Genomic DNA, 20,914 nt, shown 5'->3' with positions numbered 1-20,914 from the left:
TCTATTTTCTAGGGTTTGGGGATCCATGAATAATATGAAGGGATATTGAATAATTGTGATTGTTGGCATTGTAATTAATTCCTATTGATTGGTTTATTTCACTATACAATTAGATTTGCGCAGGTTCAATTGTGGTAGTTATGCAATATCAAGTTAAGATTCGAGAGATGCAATTTGATGTTTAGGCTTGTGTCAATAGGTGGAATTAGAGTTAATACGTAGCGAGAGCCCGTTAATTCTAAGTCTATGATTAGTATCGAGTCGAGAGAGCATGCTAGTCTAATTAATTACTTTGTTGATTATCGTGATTGTTTATTGTCCTGGATTGTTATCTGTTGGTGAACCTATGCCCTAGATTCCTTAATATATTTATTCCTAGTTGTTTAATTATTCGTAGTCTTAGCATACAAACCAACCAATTCTTGTTTCGCAATAGTCTAATTTAGTTGATTAATAGTAGAAAAGAACACTGTTTCCCTGTGGATTCGATCCTGACTTCCCTTGCTACCTAGCTAGTGGACTTAGGTTATTTTTGATTAGGTGATACGACTTTAGCCTGTCAGCAAACCCGAACGATCGCCACAAAAATAAGCGACGCTCGGGATGGCCTGTAACGAATCCCACAAACGCCGCACAACGCGTAAAGGCCGTTATTAGGCAAGCACGCAAAATCGAAGTCGCGTAAACAAAAGTAGACGCAAACAGAAAACGAGAACCAGCCAGGGACGCATTTTCAACGCCCCTGGCTGGGCGCCAGAATTTCTCACGCCCCTCGCTGGGCGCTGAAGTTGCTGCTTGGCCTTCTGGTCAGGCGCAGCAGCCGCGCAAAAGGAAAATACGTAGCACAAAAAAAACGTTCGTAAAAAGAATTGCTACAAGGGCGTAAGAAAAGCACTCGATTTCAAAAGCGACTCGTAAAAAATTAATAACTCTTTGCGTCGTTGTCAGGCCTCCTACGACGACAATGCTCGGCACTAAAAACCGAACATGCTAATAATTATGAATGTCACACGGGCAAGTGTTTCGAAAATCCAAAGAATGACCAAAAAAAAAAAAAACTAAAAAGTGTACCAACAAAAGAAAGAGTGAAAAACCAATAGAGAGAGTCGAGGTCTAGACTAAGTAATACTTGAAACTTTGGGACCTAAACTTTAGCTTATCTTATGCATAGGACTGGTCCTGCCACTTGGTGCCGATCAGGAAATCAACGGTTAGTGCGCCTCTTAGTGACTCCAAGCTCCGTCCGTCATCCGTCATTTCGAGGATCTCCGCTTCCCCAACCTCGATTCGCACCCTCAAACATGTCCATCGAAGAATTGCAAGAGCGGATGGCTCAAATGACCCAACTCATGGGCCAACTGAAAATGGATAACGAAGCCTTAGCGGCTGCGCAAGCCAAAAACGACCTCGATAACGAGAAGAGGATTGAAAAAATGGTCCTACAGCAAACCATGGGGAGCAAGTACTTCTCACTCGATCCTGAACCTTTTCCTGGCAAACTACCAGAAAAGTTTAGTTCATCGGACTTACCAAAGTTTAAAACCACGGATAATCCCCGTGATCATCTATTGAGCTTTGTGAATGCCATGAACTTGAAAGGCGTGGACAAGTCCATGTATTTACCTGCCTTTCCTTTGTCCTTGGAACCTGTGCCGCTCAAATGGTACTATCACCAGGACCCTAAGCTCTTCCCCACTTGGGAAGACTTTGTCAATGTCTTCATCAAGCAATACTCGTCGAACATGGATTTTCAAGTCACCATGCGCGAGCTGGAAGTTCTCTTCCAAAAGAAAAATGAGGGTTTCACAACCTACTTTGCTAGATGGAGGGATCAGGCGGCCCAGCTAATCAATAGGCCTCCCGAAACAGAATTGGTCCAAAAATTCATTGACAATCTGGACCCGGCCTACAGACAACACCTTAGGTACCTGGGAGTTGACACTTTCAAAAGAGTTTATGATGTGGGAATAAAGATTGAGGATGATCTCGCAAAAACAATACAAAGTAAACCCGCATACAAAAGCAATACCTACAACAGGGGCAACACATCCCAAGCCCAAGAAGTCCATGCCGTAGAGGAGACTCCCGCCCGAAGGAGCCCTGGAAGATGGGTCCGAGACCGAAAGTTTGCCCCACTCGGGTCGACTTTGGTACAAGCCTTTGAAAGACTAACCAATCAAGGAAATTTGAGACCTATAGGCCCCACCCGTGACCCTCCTGTCAAGAACAAATATTGGGTCGAAGGTACTTACAGCAAATTCCATCAAGGAAATGGGCATGACACCGAAAACTGCTGGAATCTAAAACATACGATCCAGGACATGATAGAGGATGAAGTGATACCTCTCCCTAACGTTGGCAAACCCAACAACAACAAGAGCCCACTTGGCTCTTGTCACATCTCTCTCGACCAACCAGAAAATGAGAACTTCGACCCTACGGTGTACATTACGCCCCAAGGTGCACCACCCGCTGTGGTCCCTTTGGATCGAACCGAGAGAGAAGTGTGCGGTGTGTGGGATGATGATGCTGAAGATATTTACCTATCTCAAGCGTCGGGCCAGGACCTCTTTACTGAAACTTGGCCCGGGTATGCTCTCATCGACACCACCCCTCAGGAGCCCGAGGTCGACAACCTCACCCGATCCGGAAGGATATACCAACCGGATATTCACCCACCTCCTATGTGCGATATCCCAGTTAGGCAAACTTCTGAGAATGGACGGCACACCACCGTCGCGTAAGTCATTGAAAATCCTCTCTTGAAACAACTAAAAAGAACCAAAGCCGAAATTACCATCTGGGATCTCATGTGTACTTCAAAGGAACATCGCGAAAAGCTTATTCGCTCACTCGACCTCATCTCAGTACCTACAGATATCACACCTGACTCACTGGTTAGCCATGTCACGAGAGACGCCGGAGAAAAGGCCATAGTTTTCACTGACAAAGACTTGCCCAAAGAGGGGGGTGCTCACAACAAAGCCATTTATCTAGTGGTTGGATGCAAAGGACAAAACATCCCCCTGGCGCTCGTAGATAACGGTTCGGCGGTCAATGTCTGCCCATTACGAACCGCCCATTGCTTGGGGCTAGGAAATGATGACTTCCAAACCTCCACGCAAGGGGTACGAGCTTATGATAACTCCCGAAGGCCTGTGTTGGGAAAAATCAACCTCACCATCAAACCGGGCCTGTGGCACGCACCACGGAGTTTCAAATAATTGACATCAAGCCCACTTTCAACCTCCTCTTGGGGCGACCTTGGCTCCATGACTTAGGAGGTGTGGCTTTTACCTTGCACCAAATGGTCAAACTTAACCATAACGGGGTAATACTAGAAATTCGTGCCCCTCCTCTCGACGTCAGTTGTACTATGGTTGGAACGGCCGAAACTGCAGACGACCCTTACGGGTTTCAAATGGAAGAAACAATCCAGTTCATCGAAGATTATGATCCAGCATTCCTAGACCCGCATGCATCCCGAGTCATCCCTAGAATGCTGTTAGCTCAAGGTTATTTCCCTGGAACCCCATTGGGCATAAGGAAGAAGGAATGCACATTCCATCCTTTACCCAACAAATCTACTCCCTTTGGCTTAGGCTATGAACCAACGGAGGAAGATATTGTTGACCGCCTGTCTAGGCTACGCCTTAACAAGGCCAAACAAACCACCCTCCTTCCCCCATATCAAAGAACCCTTAACGGGATGTTCGTTCGGGAAGGAGAAGGACACCCATGCTGTGATTTTCCTGAACCCTTCGTTCAGGATGGCTTGCTAAAATCAGGATTTGAAATCTTCCATGACTGCCACACCTTGGATGAGGCACCCCACCTCACCAAGACTAAAACAACTGAAATATTGGACGACCAGGCTCTATGGACGTTGTTTAACGAATCGAGGCCCATGGAGGACGAGACTGTGACGACTACCCTAGCTTTACAAGATGAAGGTTTCTATCCAACCCGGTTAATCGCTCCTGCATCAACACTAGAAGAGATCGAGAACGGATGGGTGAAGACATATCAGTGGGTCAATGCAAAGTGAATAGAATTCAAGATGAGTACCGGTGAAGGACCAAAGTTTTACGAGACTAAACCCAAGGCTTGAGCCACATAGAGCACCATAGTAAAAAGCGCCTAGTAGTTCTTTAGATTGGTAGAAAAGTAATAAAGACTTTAGATGGTCATAAGACCCCTTAGAATATAGGTCAAGTTTGTTTCAGTGTGTTTTTCTTACTTTCCAAATTAATAAAGGCGTAATATTTCTCCTAAAATTTTATTCTAACACTAAGTGAGCACCAAATGTACTTGCAAAAAACAAAAATAAAGAGGCGGCCCACTCTAGGTCCAACAAACGAGGCCCATTCGGTCTTGAAATAGTGCCATGGGAACCAGTTCCCGAAACCCACAAAATAAACCGCACCATCCCATTCATATCCCCAAAAACCTAAAAAGTCAACCAGTGTTATCACAAGAGTCAATCCATGCAACCCAAACAAATCAAAGGGAATCAAAATCCAAAACAATGCAAATGTTACCAAAAAAAACAGATTCATAAAACATAATTCCATCATACCCTTCACTAACAACGCGCACCTCAATCCACCCAAAAAGCCTACACAAAGATTTTCATATCTTCCACACCCTAACTCCATTTTTTAAAACCGTTTCGAGTCACGGATAGAAAAAATAATCCGGACAAAAATACATCTCACGCTAGCAGTCAAAAAAGCCTCCGAAATAGCCTTAAAAGTGATTTTAAATACGAGCAAAATCAAAGCACTAAAAAAAGAGAAAAAAAGAAATAAATGCGAGAACACGTGAAGCAAAGCGTCAAAAACGACCGCCCAAGTCATTTTCAGCGCCAAGGGCTGGGCGCCGAAATCTTTGACGCCCCAGCCTGGGCGTTGAAACTCTTTTTTTAAGTGCTCGTCATTTTATCCGCACATAACGGAAAAATAACGAACACTTGGGGGGTACAGCACGTATCCAAATAGGCTCACCAAAAATCATAGCCATACAAAAAGTAGTCGAATTTCATTTTTTTACGCGACTTACGGCAAACAAAAAACGGCAGACGAAAATAATGAGAATACTTCACTCATTTGACCGATTAAGTTATATGCTACCACCTCAGAGCATATCTATTAAAATCTGGCATCCTAGAACTTATTCTAGCCAGAACTACGCGCGACCTGATTCTGACAAGATACGTAGGCAATCCTTACCAAGGATTCGGTCCAATCAAAAAACAAACATACATAAATTGTGCAAAAAGTGTTAGACATTTAAAAATATAAAAAGAAGGAGAAACAAAAAATGAAAATGAAAAAATAAAATACGCCTTTATTGAAAAATAATAAGAAGGAAAACAAAGTGCTAAGGAATGAAAAAACAAACTCACCTGAAATAAATAAAGAGCACCTACACCCTAGCAAGAACTACATTACTCTAGTTCTTCCGGATCATCAAATAAAGTCTTGTAGAGGGCAATGTTCGCAGGATCCACCCCCACAGTCTTCTACACTGCCCCAATATCAATCTCCATAAGAACGGGCTCCTGGACACTAACTTCCAAAGATGCCAAGGCTTCAGAAACATTCTCAGTTATAGCCCGCTCAGCCTCAAGGGCACAGACAATGGTGGGAGAAGGATTATTATCAACTAGACTAGCCACTGTTTCTACAGGCGGCTGAGCCTTCCTAACCCACACATTGTTCCGGCGACGATCTCCGCGAGAGCTTGTATTTCTTTTAACAACAGCAGACCCCTTCATGTTAGGCATCTTTTTAGGCCTGAAAATGGAACGGGGAGGAACTTCCTTTCGCTTTCGATCAGGACGAGCTTTCACAGTCTTAATACCATAGGTACGAGGTTTGGCAGAATCAGGACCCTCATACTTAACACGAATACGAGGTATCAAAAGCTCAGCCGGCTCCCCCTTTCGAGCCTCGGTCCTCACATCTTTATCATCGGACCTCATCCACAACTTGTAGTTTTCAGAAAGACCCACAAAGCCATTTGTAGCTACGGCCCAACGCGGGAGACCATCATAATACTTAGCCCACGCTAGAACCCGTGCTTGTGAAAAGGCCGCTACCTTAGGTGGTACCGTATCAGAAAAGGGGATAGTCTTCCTTAAACCATATTGACGCATGACTCGGTAAGGGAAAATATAAATGGGCCGAGATAGCCCCAACAAAGAAACATAAGCCGATACATCAGAACCCCCCGTCATAGTAGTCAAACCCCAACATGGTACCACCCACTTAATAGAACAAATGCCATAAGTAAAAAAGGAGGCCCATTCGGCCTCGTCCTGGCCTTGGTGCAAGTATTTTCGGTTACACAAGGCTATAGGGCGATAATGTTTAGGATCGGCAGGAGCTTCCAAGAGTCTAAGCCGTTCCACGAGCCAAATCTGCAAAAAACGAGTACGATCAAAAAAATAATAATAAAAGAAAACGGTTCCTGGGGCGCAGTTTCAACGCCCAGGACCAGGCGCCGAAAATTCCAGCGCCCAGCCCTGGGCGCTGAAACTCAGCCCCAAAGCAGGACGAATAAAAAAATGTGTATGCAAAAAAAAATGTGTGTACGTGCCCAAGAAAAATCGATTACCTGCAGTAATAGGGGGCTTCCCTTAAAATGTTCAGATTTGGCGTCCTTCTTCAGCTCATCCGCACTCAGCAAAGTCTCGGCAACGACCAACGGCATAATAGAATAGCAACTTTCCATCTGGCTAATCAAGGGGATCAACCTTATGTCAACGAACTCGCCATTGTTATTCGACAGCAAGTAATGATTCAACAAGCAAAACACAAGGGCTCGAATATTCAATTTCTGTTGGGTCATATTCTTACTAGGCCTAAAGTGGTGTTTTACAAGTTTTGCCAAATTAACCTCATCACCTACAACAACTTCGGCAAGCATGTTAGCATCTAGTCCTAGGAAAGCCCCTATGGTTGTTTTACTCTCTTCGATAGTGCCAGGAGTGGCAGGGGTAGCATTAGTAGGATAACCAAGGATCGCAGCAAATTCATCTGGCAAAGGACATATTTCGTTGCCCCGAAAGACAAAAACATGATGATCGGAATCCCAAAAGCTTAGGGCTGCGTGCAGAAAATTATAGTCAATGTTAATTTGTTGTAAGCCTAAAAGTGCCTCTAAGTGGTATTCTTTCAATAAAGCCTTTTCTGTAGGATTAAGGGCACGTAGCCAACGCCTAACAGCCCGTTGGAGTGAGAAAGTGGGAATTGACATGACAAAAGCAGGGAGTAATTAAAACACAGCAAAGAGAGAAGGAAATTGAGAGTGATTGAAAATAAGGGACGTATCTAGCCCCTATATATAGCTGAACGCATCAAGTGACATCCTGATCCCATTCGGAAACGCGTTAAGAAATCCGAAAGTCAAAATTCGCCAGGAAAGGACTTTCAGCGCCCGAAGCTGGGCGCCGAAATATTTAACGCCCAGCCTTTAAGATCAAGCCCAAAACGCGGAGCAGGAACAGACTTAAAACCGTGTTGCTATGTACAATTAAGATCAAGCCCAAAAGCACCTTTAAGCTCCCAAATAGCAAAAATGAATGGTAAGACTTGGTCGAAACTTAGAATTGTCTCCAGGAACATATATGTACACTTTTCAAAACAAATGTGAAATATCAAGGTCATTCTTCAAAATACCAAAAAAAATGTTGTTAAGTCGTTGGTTTCTCAAATAAAAATGTGTTTGTCTGTCAAAGGATTAAATCGGGCCAAGCTAAACCGAATAATATTAAACTTTGTCGCCCGAAGACTGAAGTCGCACCCCATGGCTTCGCCAAAGTAGCACACCACTATGAAAGGTCGTTCGCACATACGAGCTCGACCCCAAACAGGATTAAAAGGCGTTATGAAATATGCGAAAAATGACAGCCAAATCCCGAGTGCTTGGGGGCTCGCGAAAAGTATACTCCAACAGAGAGCGCGCGATCGAAATCACATTCCCGGGCTGTGCTATACACAAGTCCCGTGTTTGGATAATCTCAAAAAAAAGAAGAAAGGAAAAAACGGTATTTTAAAAATATCGTTAACAGAAATATACTCAGTGTGGGCCCACTTATAGGACACACCTAATCAGGAAATGTTGCGACCCACCAACAGGTCGTAATCACAAAAGCCCTTCCACATAGGCAAAATGAAAAGAAAGTAAGAAATTCAAAATGGGCTCGCCCACCTTCAACGGGCGGGGTCTGCGTCACTAGCCGCGCAGGTCCTCAGTTTTCGAAAAATAAAGTCTTCAAATTCAAAATAGGCTCGCCATCTTTAGCTGGCGGGGTCTACGTCACAAACCGCGTAGGTCCTTATCTTCAAAAACAGATTCGTCCACTTCTATCGGACGGGGTGTCCACCCTTAGCGGACAGGCTCGCCATCTTTAGCCGGCGGAGTCTGCGTCACTAACCGCGCAGGTCCTTAGTCGCTGCAGCGATAACCTTTATCGGTTTTCCCTTTTTCCAAAAATTAAAGGATCGGTTTTCCCTTTTTTCAAATATTAAAGGATTGGTTTTCCGTTTTTCCAAAAAAGAACAATGTGATCGGTTTTCCCTTTTTCCAAAAATTAAAGGATTGGTTTTCCGTTTTTCCAAAAAAGAACGATGTGATCGGTTTTCCCTTTTTCCAAAAATTAAAGGATCGGTTTTCCCTTTTTCCAAAAATTAAAGGATTGGTTTTCCGTTTTTCCAAAAAAGAACGATGTGATTGGTTTTCCCTTTTTCCAAAAATTAAAGGATTGGTTTTCCGTTTTTCCGAAAAAGAACGATGTGCTGGATTTTCCTTCGTTTTACGTCCCATAAAAACAAGGGGGTTTTCTCGTTTAACTAGCCTTGAAAATGAGAATCTTTAAAAACATTTTTACCTCGTGATTGGGCTTGGCCAGGCCCAATTACACTTTATAGCTTTGATTTCGAAAACATCTGTAGCTACTCCCAATGACAAAGTGAGGGAGTTTTCTACACTTCTTTAGATCCTTCCAATGACAAAGTGAGGAAGTTTCTATACTATCCGTTGACAAATCCCAATGACACGTGAGGGATATGTCGACACTTCAAGTGATGACCCTTAAGTCAAATGTTATCACTCGGGGGCTCGTGAGACCCTCGCAAAAGCAGGTCACCATGGCTTGTATGGCGCACTCCGTCTAGTACTTTGACTATCGTCTTATTCCAAGACTCAGTCAAAGTGGGGGCTAACTGTAGACACCTACGTACTTTTGTCCCCATTCCCGAAAGGGAAGGTTCGATGATGAAAACGTAAATCTCCACTTGACAACGCATCTCCTATAAAATAACGAATCTCAATTCCCCTTTTCATTTCACCCGAAACCTGCTATTTATGGAAACCTGCTAAAAATAGTAACTGCCGTAATGGGTAGTTGTTAAAAGTGGCAAGTCATAAAAGATAGAAACCTGTCAGAATTAGGTGTTGCACTCCAACATAAATCCTAAATGAGATAGAAATTGCGAGAGAATCCTATTCCTAATATGATTCGAAAGTAAGAGTCACGTATTAATTAAAATCCTAACGAGCCTAGAGTTCGTAACGGGCCCAGACGCATCCCGTCACAAGGTTAATACGCACTAAAGGACTCAATTAAATCTCAAATACTCCGGATTCTAGGAATCCGAATCTGACTAAGAAAAACAGCCCAGACCCTATTTTCAACGCCTGGCTCTGGGCGCCGAAATCTTCGGCGCCCAGGCCTGGGCGCTGAAAATACCTGGTACGTGTTTTTTCCTAATTCTTCGTGGATTAGAGTTTTGCAATTCTATCTTTCCACGAACTCTTTCCTATAAATAGACCCTTAAGTTCGACGTGAAAATGACACACACAACACACAATTATATTCTGAGTATTGACTCTAAACCCCTAAGCCTAAGCCTCACGCTGCAAAACTGATCACGCGTTCTGTCGCAATCGATCCATAAATCGAACAGAACGTATCCCGTCCCATAATTTGAGATTCGTTAAATAAAAGGAGAAATAGCAAAGTCAAAGTGGTTAGTTTTTTGAGAACCATGACGCACCTCTCAAGGGTGCGTCGTAATGTGCCCCTTTTCCATGGTTTAATTGCTTTCCTCGCCCTTTTATGAAATGTTAAACTAACTAAAATCTGATTGTTCGATCACGCTTAATAAATATGATATTTTTGGGAAATTGGATTATCATGCTAGGTCCCTTAAAACAATCTAAATTTGATAATCGCGTTCGATCTAGTACTATATGTTGCATATTGATAAAATCAACTCAGATTAGTTTAATAGTTAACGCATGTCCCTTCAATTATTTATGCTGAGCTAGTAAGGATATCCTGCCTCTGGAGTTATCAAAGAGCGAGTACTCCTCTCGGTAGTTACAGTCCCCCGAACCCTCAATCTCTACCCTGCGGGTGTACGTTGAGCGATCCCCATCACCAGGGATCACAAGGGAACCTACGGCCGTCGTGGTTAAACATAATTGCACTCCCTTTATGTCACGATAACCGGGTTTTGTCAGTTTTTCTCATCGTCGTTAAAAACTGAATGACGACTCCTATATTACTAGTCAATTGGGTGTAAACTCACAGGAAATCCAATTACACTTGATTTGACAAAAAGAAGCGTCACACCCACGAGGGACGAGGTCACACATTAGCCTCGTGCTTTTTCGACCCCCTCACAGAAACTAGGTTGTAAGGTTATATCATTAACCTTACTAACCGACCAAGCAAGAAGCAAGGCCGGCTAGAAAGCCGTGCGAGCCAAGCAACGGACACACTGCAGGCCGAAGCCCACAGCGCGCGCCGAGCAGCTGGGCCGTGGGCCTTGCTCGCTCGTCGCTGCTGTTGCGCTATTGCTTGCTGCTGCGTGCTCGCGCCCAATGGTCTTGGCTTGCTTGCCTTGCCTCGCGAGCTTTGCTGGCTCGTTGGGCCTTTCACGCTTACGTGCTTGGCTCGACGGGCCGGCAACTCCGATGCCCTTCGTATTCGCGTTTTAATATATTTCCGATATATTATTTTTCGTTTCGTATACAACGAATCACCGTCGTATGATACGATTTATTCGTGTCGCCCAGCTTACGAATATTCGCGATACGATATATGATTCCGACAAAGGTCGTATCGTATAATACGTTTCCAACTAATTCCCGAAAAGCTATTAAATGAATTTATGTTTCATTTAATCCGGTGATCTGTTACGTGTCATTGGTGTGACCTTGTAGGTTCAGTCAAGAGTAAGTTGTGAGTTCAATATCATTTAGAACTCACTGATCGGAAGAATTGCTCCAGCTAGCTGTTCCGATCACTTGATCTCACTGAATTAATTGTTCGCAATTAATCTGAACCTTGGTATTAGACTTAATGCACCTTGGGTGAAGGACATATTTCCTTCATGCTGGACTAACTGATATTACTAGACTCTAGACTGATCCAGATAATCTATAAAAGTGCATAATTTGATATTTCTAATAACCAAAAAGTCTCTCTTAATGCAAAGCTAGTCGTCGTCTTCAGTAGTCTTGTTACTCCGTACTTTAGATTGTTTCCTTACTGACAATTAATGGAAGTATTTGCAACTTAATAAAATACTTCAATTCAAAATCTCACTATTAAAAATTTTATCAAAAAAATATTTAAAATGTATTATCCTTGGGTTTCATAGAATAGAAGATATAGAACACTAGGTTGTAAGCTCAACATATGACCCAACTGTGTCCATGAGCTGATATTCTGACAATGATACTATACATGTTAGAGTAGTTATTTAATCAGACCATACAAGAAACTTTGTGATCATATACCTAGAGTAATATCTGAAAAGGCTTCAACAAGAAATACATCATCTCAGCTTCTGAATGGCGCAAGTAAGTCTTGAATCCCTAGGTCGCTTCCCGTGCTTTGTTTTTTCTGGAAACTGATATGCCTCTTATTTGAATTCTCTGTTTGAAACTTGTATGTATCTGTGAACATGGGCTGTCATATATACATTGGAGAAATGATTAGAGTATGAGAAGGTACTGTAAGGACTGTAACAAATATAGAAAATTTGCACTTCTATATCAGAAATGTATCCAAATAACAAGGCTTAACATAGTGTTTGGTTCAATAATTTAAGAAAAACAATTATATATTTAAACAATTATTATATATACGGGACGAGGAGATAACTATTTTGCTATTGGCCTTTTTGCTTTCATCCTCTTGTTCATGAAAACTTTTCCCCTGTCCTTCTATTTTGTCTATTTTGGTTTATGCAGGCCTGTTTTCAGTTGGTTTATTTTATCAGTGTTGGGGCACTGATTTGGTCATGGTTTTATGAGGGTTGGATCTTGAACGTTGTACCTTAACACCTACTAGAAGCTGCTGTTCAGGTAGATGTGAATCAATAGGAACTGGTATGCTGATATTAGAGTGAACATGACATTGCTACGGTTCATCGTAACTGTTGAAATGTAGTTGCCTAATATTGGAGGAGGGGTGGGGGGAGAGTTGCATGTCCATTTTCGAACTGTTTAAGGGTAATTAATTAATTATGAACAAAAAAATGATGAAAAAAAAGTGTTGAATGTGCTTTAGCTTTGTAAGAATGTCACATGTTGCTTTTACAAACTATAGGTGCATGTGCATGTCGAACAGTAAAGAAAATTTATGGACAAAAAGCAGTGATGATGCCTTCAGATTTTCTTATGAGTGATATTGTTGCCTTTGACAATATAAAGGCGGTATCTTCTTTAAGAAAGGATAAAGGTGGAAGAAACGTCGTTAATTTGTTATGAATGATATGCCCATCTTGATAGGGTTTCTTGTAATTGACTTCTTAAGTAGTGTTCCGGTGTTGTAAAGATGGAAACAATGGGCTTCGAATGAAGGCCCTTTTGTATGTGTTGAAGATCTTGCTTTCTTGAATGAGTCGAGTCCGAATTCACCTGCACAAGAGAAAAGTCACTAGCCTCGGGGGTGTTTCCAAGGAAAGCCCCTCCGATGCCTAAGTAAGCACGATGCTCGGATTCTAGAGAGAAGTTCTCTAGAAGAGTAGTCTTAAGGCGATAAATTGGACGTACCTTGAGGTGTGAGCCTTGGTGGCCTATTTATAGTGTTTGCATAATAAATGCCCATAGGTCATTTATTGCTATTGGGCCTTGGGCCTTAATGGATGGCTGAATAGCCATAGTGGTAAGGTTTGATGCTGTTGTTTAGAGCCATTGGGCTTTGGACTTAGTGGCCCAATTGAATATCAATTGGGAGCCCAAACAACATGCCCCCCAGACCCGGTCCATTTAGAATTAAATGGGTGGGTTTTCCAGTTGTCAGAATTCCAAAAGTTCCCTCTCTTTTTTTGAAAAGGGATGATTTGCATTGATGACAAGTGTTGGGACTTGTATTATGTCGTGGAGATCGTGGGTTTGAAAAGAAGTTGATGCGCCTCCTTTTTTTTTCTATAAATACTGGGCGCTTAGCTCTCTTCAAACTTTACTTTCTCTCTCTTTCAAACACATTTCCTCTCTTTTTCTGGCGATCGCAGTTTTCGAGTTTCTTCAGATCTACGGAATTCGGTCAGTTCTGGACTTCGGGAACTTGTGTCGTTCGATTTGTCGGCGAATTCCGCTTCGGAAAAAGGTAACTTGCTTCTGAATTTTCCTTACTTTTTCGCTCTTTCCTCTACTCCTCAATCTAAACCCTAGACCGAGAATTCGCGATCATGGCGAAGAATAAAGGAAAAAGTAAGTTCGTCGTTGGTTCCTCTAGTGAGAGGGAGGATGTGCCCTCGGGAAGGGTACAGAAGAATTCAAGGGGTGGACCCTCGGAGAGACCGGTGGAGAAACGTTCGACTGGTTGGGATGCTTCCAAAGATGGTGCTGTTGGCGGGTCTGGTGTGTCTGAACGTGCTACTTCTGGTAAGAAAGCTGGTTCTTCGGGTGTACGCCGTTCTTACCCTGAGTTTCCAGTTCATTGGACTGAAGCTGATCCGAAGGGCAAATATGCCCTGATCTTGCATGAGACCACCAAGATCGATGGTCCGTTGGAGAAATCGGTCAGTGGTGACTGGTTGGTGGAGGCGAATCTGGGGAACTACCATCGGAGGGCCGAGGAGCTATACGGAATCCAGCACGCCTTGGGGTACTGGTGTGAGCTTCCCGATCAGGAGCTTCCTCGGGTGACTCATCCGCCGAGGGGGTTCATCTCTGTGTACACTCATCACTTGGAGAACGGTCTCCGTTTTCCCTTGGATCCATTCATTTCTGAGCTCCTGGTGTCGTACAACATCAGTTTGGCCCAACTTACACCCAAATCTATGAGGCACATCATCGGATTTAGATGGGTGTGCGACTTTGTTAACTTCCCCTGCTCTGTCGCCATTTTTCGGGATCTCCACGATCTGTCTTTCAATCATGCTTCCAAGGGTGATGGGTATGGTTGGTGGACCATCATCAACAAAAAGTCCCGAAGGAGAGGGGAGCCGGACTATATTACGGCATACCCTTACCTCAGTTCTGACCATAATTGGAAGACGGAGTGGTTGCTTATTCGCGTGCCGACGGATCCGAAGCATCCCAACTTTTATCGCCCTCCGAAGTGGTTTGTGACTCCTGATCCTGATATGGGAGGTGTGGCTGCTCCGGATCGGAACCATCACCACTACGTGGATCTCCTCCAGTGGTTTTTGGCTCGGGAGGATAACTATAAACTGTCGTCTAGCTGGCTCCCGAACCTCAACTACATCTTGCGGGAGGACATTCTTGCTGTCGCCGGTCTCAGCAGGATTTTTGACAGGGGTAGGTGTCTTTCGGCTGGGACCGTGTTTCAGTGAGTTTGTCATCCTCTTTCTTCCCTCGTTTTACTGACTCGTTTTTGTGCTTTGTTTTTGCAGAGTACGGCTTTAGCTGTCTTGATCCTGCGATTTTGGGCATCTCTTTGGATCTGAAGACTATTCACGACTCGGCTCCTGATTACAAGTTCGGGAAAGAGAATCCTCGTAATCCTCGATTGAAGGATTACGTGTTGTCTCCTTCGGGTGTTGCCCGGATATCCGAAGTTCGAGCTGATCCGTGGGATTCTGCCTCCTCTCCCGAAGCTGTTCCAGTGAAGGTCGTGCTTCCTGATTTGAGGACAACTTCAGATCCGGTGAGTGTTTCTATAGGCTCGGTTTTTGTTTGTCTTTTCTTTCTCTTTGGTTGGCCGTCGGCTAACGTCTTGGTCCTGGACCATCTTTCTAGGGTCCTGGGACTGACGCTGTGCCGCGTGCCGTTCCTTCGGTTTCATCTCCGGCTCGGATAGATATCTCTTTATCTAGGAACCGGGTACTTCACCTTTTTTCTTTATTTCCTCCTTTGTCTTCCTCTAAATTTATTGACCCTTGGTCTCCCTTTTTAGGATCAAAGGAAAAGGAAGGGTAGCACTCTTCTGAGGTCTTCCGCGCATCCGAAGAAGGCGAAGGCTTCTCAGTCCTCGGAGAAGGTATTTGCTCTGACTTGGAGGTTTTCTTGTAGTCCGACTTTCCCTTTTTCGAAGTTGATCTTTGAACGCTTGTTTTGTAGGAAACGGTTTCGGAAGACATGCCTCCTCCCAAGAATCTCCTTCACTTCATGCCCTTGCCAGGGCAGAAGTTAAAGAGTGTGGTGGTTGCGGAACCGCCGCCCGTGGATCAACCGTTGGCCGAGGAAGATACCATCCCCTCTCCGCTGAAGCCGTCTACTGCTTTAGGGATCGAGATCCAGGATATCACCAAGGTGATGGAGGCGATTGAAGCCGACTTTGTTCCTGGCTCAGATGCCCCTATCGTGGCCGAGGAGAAGAAGGAATCTGCTGACGTTTCTCTCGAAAGAGAGAGAAGTCCAGATAAGGAGATGGTGGATCTCACAGGCCCCGATGTTGAGGTTCCCGAGGCTGAGAAGGATGTTCCCTCTGCTGAGGAGGAGCAGCCCGAACAGGGTTTGACGAGGAAGAGGCGCCACTCGACTTTGGGTTCTACTTCGACCTCGGCCCTGGATAGATTGATCCATGCTGACCCTTGCTCGGATGTTCCGCTGAAGCGGATCCCCGAGGAAGTAAGGGAGGCGATGGCTCGATATGCTAGGGCTCCGGTTTTGGGAGAGAATCCCATGGCTCACGTGGGATCTTTGGTGGGTCCCGAAGCTGCTCGGGAGAATCTTCTTTGGGCCAACCCGCAGTGGAGGGTTCCTGGAGCTGAAGAGAGGAACCCGGCTATGATGGCCCAGTACTACCTGAATGAGGTAAGTGTTGGATTTTCTCTTTGAGTTGTGTTTTTGTTTTATGTTTTTCCTACTTCTGCTCATCTTTCCTTCGCTCCCAGGCTGTTTTCTGGTCCTCGTTCGCTTCCGAGTGCAGCTCGGTTGAGGAGAGACAACTGAGGAGATATCAGGAGGCTTATGCTCGTGATATTCCTATCTTGGACCAGAAGGCTGGGCAGCTCTTCTCCGAGCTTGTGGAGGTCAAGCAGCTGTACCTTCAGTACAGTCGTGAGGCTAGAGCTTCTGCTGAGCAGATCGGGGCCGAAGTTGGAAAGCTCACCTTCCGAGTCGAAGAGGATGCTGAAAAAATAGCTTCCTTCGACAAGGAGAGAAAAGATATGGCCGCCAAGTTTGCGAGCGAACTTGAAGAAAAAGACAGACTTCTCAAGGAGATGACGTCTAAATTTGAGGCGGCCGTTAAGCAGAGCCAGGATGCGGAGGCGAGGCTTCAAGAGTTTGTCAAGCATCGGGAGATTATTCAGAACCAAGCCGACAAGGTGCCTGTTCTCCAGCTGAAGATCCGAGAGAAGGATGCGGCCATTCGGAAGTTGGAGCAAGAGCGAGTTGACCTCTACACTGCTGATCAGTGTAGAGAGCAGTATTGGAATGGCATCCTGGGTGCTCGGCGCATGTTTGCGAAGCATATGCCTCATTTCCCTTGGAATGAGAAAGTTCCTCTCTGGATGCGGGCCCAGGATCACTTGGTGGAGTGCCAAGCTGATCGAGACGAAGCTGAAGCTGAACGCCAAGCTGCTCTTGCAGAGGCTCGGGCCCAGAAGGCAAATTCTGAAGGTGACACTAATGCTGGGGGTTCTTCGAAGGATGCTCCCCTAGGGGCTGCTCCCGAGACTCCCAAGAGTTAGGGATTCGGGCAGTCGTCTTCTTCAGAGTCGGTCGGTTCCAGTTGAGGACTTCCGAATGTGTGCTTGCCTTTCCCCCTTTTGCCTCGGCGCTGCGTTGTACTTGTTTCTTTTTGCTTTCTTAGTACTTCGGTAGGCCGGTATTGTCTGTTGATGGCTGCCGATTTTAACTGTTTCATTTTGTTTTCAATTTTTGAGGGTCCTCGGGTATGTACCGAGCTGTTTGATGTATTTGTACTTCCCCCAAATATTGAATGAAAAATGAATGTTTGTTACTTGGCTGCCTCTTTTCAATTTTTTGCACTTCCGAAGTTTTAAGTCTTTGAATCCGTAGATTTTCGAGCTCTTCTTTTTGTAGACTTGCTAAGAAACCCTTTGATTTTGCGAGCTCTTCAAATCCGTAGATCTGCTAAGAGACTCTTTAATTTTGCGAGTTCTTCAAATCCGTAGATCTGCTAAGAGACTCTTTAATTTTGCGAGTTCTTCAAATCCGTAGATCTGCTAAGAGACTCTTTAATTTTGCGAGTTCTTCAAATCCGTAGATCTGCTAAGAGACCCTTTAATTTCCAGACTCTTCAAATCCGTCGATCTGCTCAGAGGTCTGGATTGTTCTTCCGATCTCTTGTGGTTCGGAAACCTGGGCAAGAGATCGCTAGTCTGCCTCTTAGTTATGACTTTGGCGATCCGTGGATTTGAGCCGAAGTTTTATAACTTGATTCGAGCGACTGTTTGTTGCGAACAAGGTTTATCTGGGTATCGCGAATCCGAGGATTCTGGACGATTCCCCGAAGTGTATGATTTGGTCATTTCTTGCATTTTATCAAGGAATGGGCAAAGTCAACCTGCTTTTAGTCTCGGATTGATCAGATCCGAGGCTGCATGTATATATATAAAGGGACAATGAATTTGAAATATAGAGATAGGTTTAATAAAACACATGGTGCCAAACGGCTTTCCTCTTCTCATTAAACAACTTACTTGGTTTACAGACAGAGATCATACAAAATATTTCTTGAGAACATCGGTATTCCAATGGTTCTTCAAGATTGTTCCATCCAACTGTTTCAGCATAAACGTGCCTGGCCTTTTTTCGGAATGGATGATGTATGGTCCTTCCCAGGTGGCTGAGAGTTTGCCATGGATCCGTCCTTTCTGAACCGAGGCGGCGTTTCTGAGTACTAGATCATCGACTTTTAGGGGTCTGGCGTTGACTCTTCGATTGTAATTCTTGTTGACCCTCTGCAAATAAGCTGCGTTGAGTGTCCTCGCATCGTTCCGAGCTTCGTCTAGTAGGTCGAGAGCTTCGGACAGAAGTTGGTTGTTGCTTTCTCCTTGGAGTCCATCATACCTGTTGTATGCCTGGATCCTCAAGCTTTCTGTTCCGATTTCCACAGGGATGACAGCTTCGGATCCGTATACAAGGTGGAATGGTGTTTGCCCAGTAGCTTCTTTCTCGGTGGTTCGAAGGGACCATAGCGTTTCGGGTAGCTCTTCTAACCACTTGTTTTTGTTATCCTCGACTCTTTTCTTGAGTGCGTTGAGGATGAGTTTGTTAGCAGCTTCGGCTTGCCCGTTGCTTTGTGGGTGGCAAACTGCCGAGTAAGCTAGGTGTATGCCGAACTGTTTGCACCACTTTTGTAGCGGGGTGTTGTCGAACTGTTTCCCGTGGTCGAAGACCATCAGTCTTGGTATGCCGAACCTTGTGATGATGTTCTGCCATATGAACTTGCGGACCTGAGGTTCGGTGATGGAGGAGACAGCTTCAGCTTCGATCCATTTGCTAAAATAGTCGACTCCTACAATCAACCACTTCTTCTGGTTCGTAGCTGAGGGGAAGGGACCAATGATGTCTAACCCCCACTGTGCGAATGGTAAGGGATACAGTGTTGATTGTAAGGTTTGAGCTGGTTGATGGATAGCGGGTGCGAACTTTTGGCATTTCTCGCATTTCCTTGCCATCTGTTTTGCCTCGGAAACCATAGTGGGCCACCAGTATCCGGCCCGAAGGCATTTGTGTGCCAATGTCCTGCCTCCGATGTGGTTTCCGCATATCCCGAGGTGGATTTCTCTTAGGATATAGTCAGCGTCTGTTGGACCCACACATTTTAGCAGTGGAGCGGAGAATGATTTCCTCATGAGCTCTCCTTCGGCGCTGATGATGAACCATTTGTTGAATCTTTTCAGCTTTCTCGCCTGCAGCTTATCTTCGGGAAGTTCTCCCCTTTCTTTGTATGCAATTACTGCGTCCATCCAGCTGGGTTCGGTACGTAAACTGCATACTGTGGTGGGTAGCAAGTCAATGCTTCTCTCTTGGTGAACTTCCACGTGGACCGACCTGTTTAAGTCGATGAGTGTTGAGCTTGCGAGTTTTGACAGTGCGTCTGCTTGCGTGTTTTGTCCTCGGGGGATGAGAATGACTTCAAAGGATCTTAACTTTGACGTTAAGGATTTGATTTTTGCTAAGTAAGCTGTCATGCTGGGCCACTTGGCCTCATACTCCCCTCGGATCTGGTTGGCTACAAGCTGGGAATCAGTTTTGAGGCAAACATGCTCGGCCTCCAGGGATAAGAAAAGCTCTATCCCTACGATTGCGGCCTCATATTCGGCCTCGTTGTTAGTTGCTTTGAATCCGAACTTCAATGCATACTCTATGCTTTTCCCCGTTGGGGGGATTAATACAACTCCTGCTCCTGAGTCGTTTACTGTGGAAGATCCGTCAGTGAAGACCTCCCAAGTGCTTTTCGTATCATCCAGCATTTCCTGGTATGAGCACTCGGCCAAGAAGTCTGCCAACGCCTGTGCTTTGATGGCGGTCCTCGGCTGATATTTGATGCCGAACTCTGATAGTTCGAAAGCCCAGGCAGCCAATCTTCCTGACCTCTCTATTTTGTCGAGTACTTTCTCGAGCGGTTGGTCAGTTAGTACTGTGATCTGGTGGGAGTCGAAGTATGGCCTCAGTTTTCGTGCAGCTACCACCACTGCATATGCAACTTTCTCGATGAGCGGGTACCGAGTTTCGGCCCCTGTGAGTGTTCGGCTAGTGAAGTAGATTGGCTGTTGCTTCTTCTCTTCTTCCCGAAGAAGCACTGCGCTGACGGTTCCAGGGCTGACTGCGACATATAGGTACAGGGTTTCCCCCTCCTTTGGTCTGGCCAGTGTCGCCAGTTGAGCTAGGTGGGCTCTGAGTTGCTGAAAAGCCTCTTTTTGCTCCTGCTCCCATATCAGCTCGGGATCCACTTTCCTCGGGACCCCCTTTTTCTTGACTGGTTCTGCTTCTCCCCGGGGAGGCTCTTTGGTTTTAGTGCTTTGAAGAAAGGGGCTCCCTTGTCCGAGGCTTTTGATATGAATCTTGTTAGTGCGGCTAACCTGCCGGTTAGCCTCTGCACGTCTCTCTTGGTCCTCGGCTCGGGTAAATCCAACGCTGCTTGGACTTTGTCCGGGTTCGCATCGATTCCTCTTTCGCTCACCATGAATCCGAGGAACTTCCCTGACTTCACCCCGAAGACACATTTTTTTGGGTTCAGCTTCATGCTGTATTTCCTCAGATTTCCGAAGGTCTCTGCCAAGTCTTTGACATGGTCTTCCTCCTTAATGCTTTTTACGATGGAGTCATCCACATAGACCTCGACGTTCCTCCCTTTCTGGTCGGCGAAGACGTGATCAACTAGCCTCTGGTATGTAGCGCCGGCATTTTTCAAGCCGAAGGGCATCATTTTGTAGTTGAACACTCCTGCGCTCGTGATGAATGTTGTCTTTGCTCTGTCGTCGGGGTGCATGAACACTTGATG

Source organism: Spinacia oleracea, chromosome 4 (assembly GCF_020520425.1).
Source record: "Spinacia oleracea cultivar Varoflay chromosome 4, BTI_SOV_V1, whole genome shotgun sequence".
Taxonomy (NCBI): domain Eukaryota; kingdom Viridiplantae; phylum Streptophyta; class Magnoliopsida; order Caryophyllales; family Amaranthaceae; genus Spinacia; species Spinacia oleracea.
Note: the sequence above shows the minus strand (reverse complement) of the source record.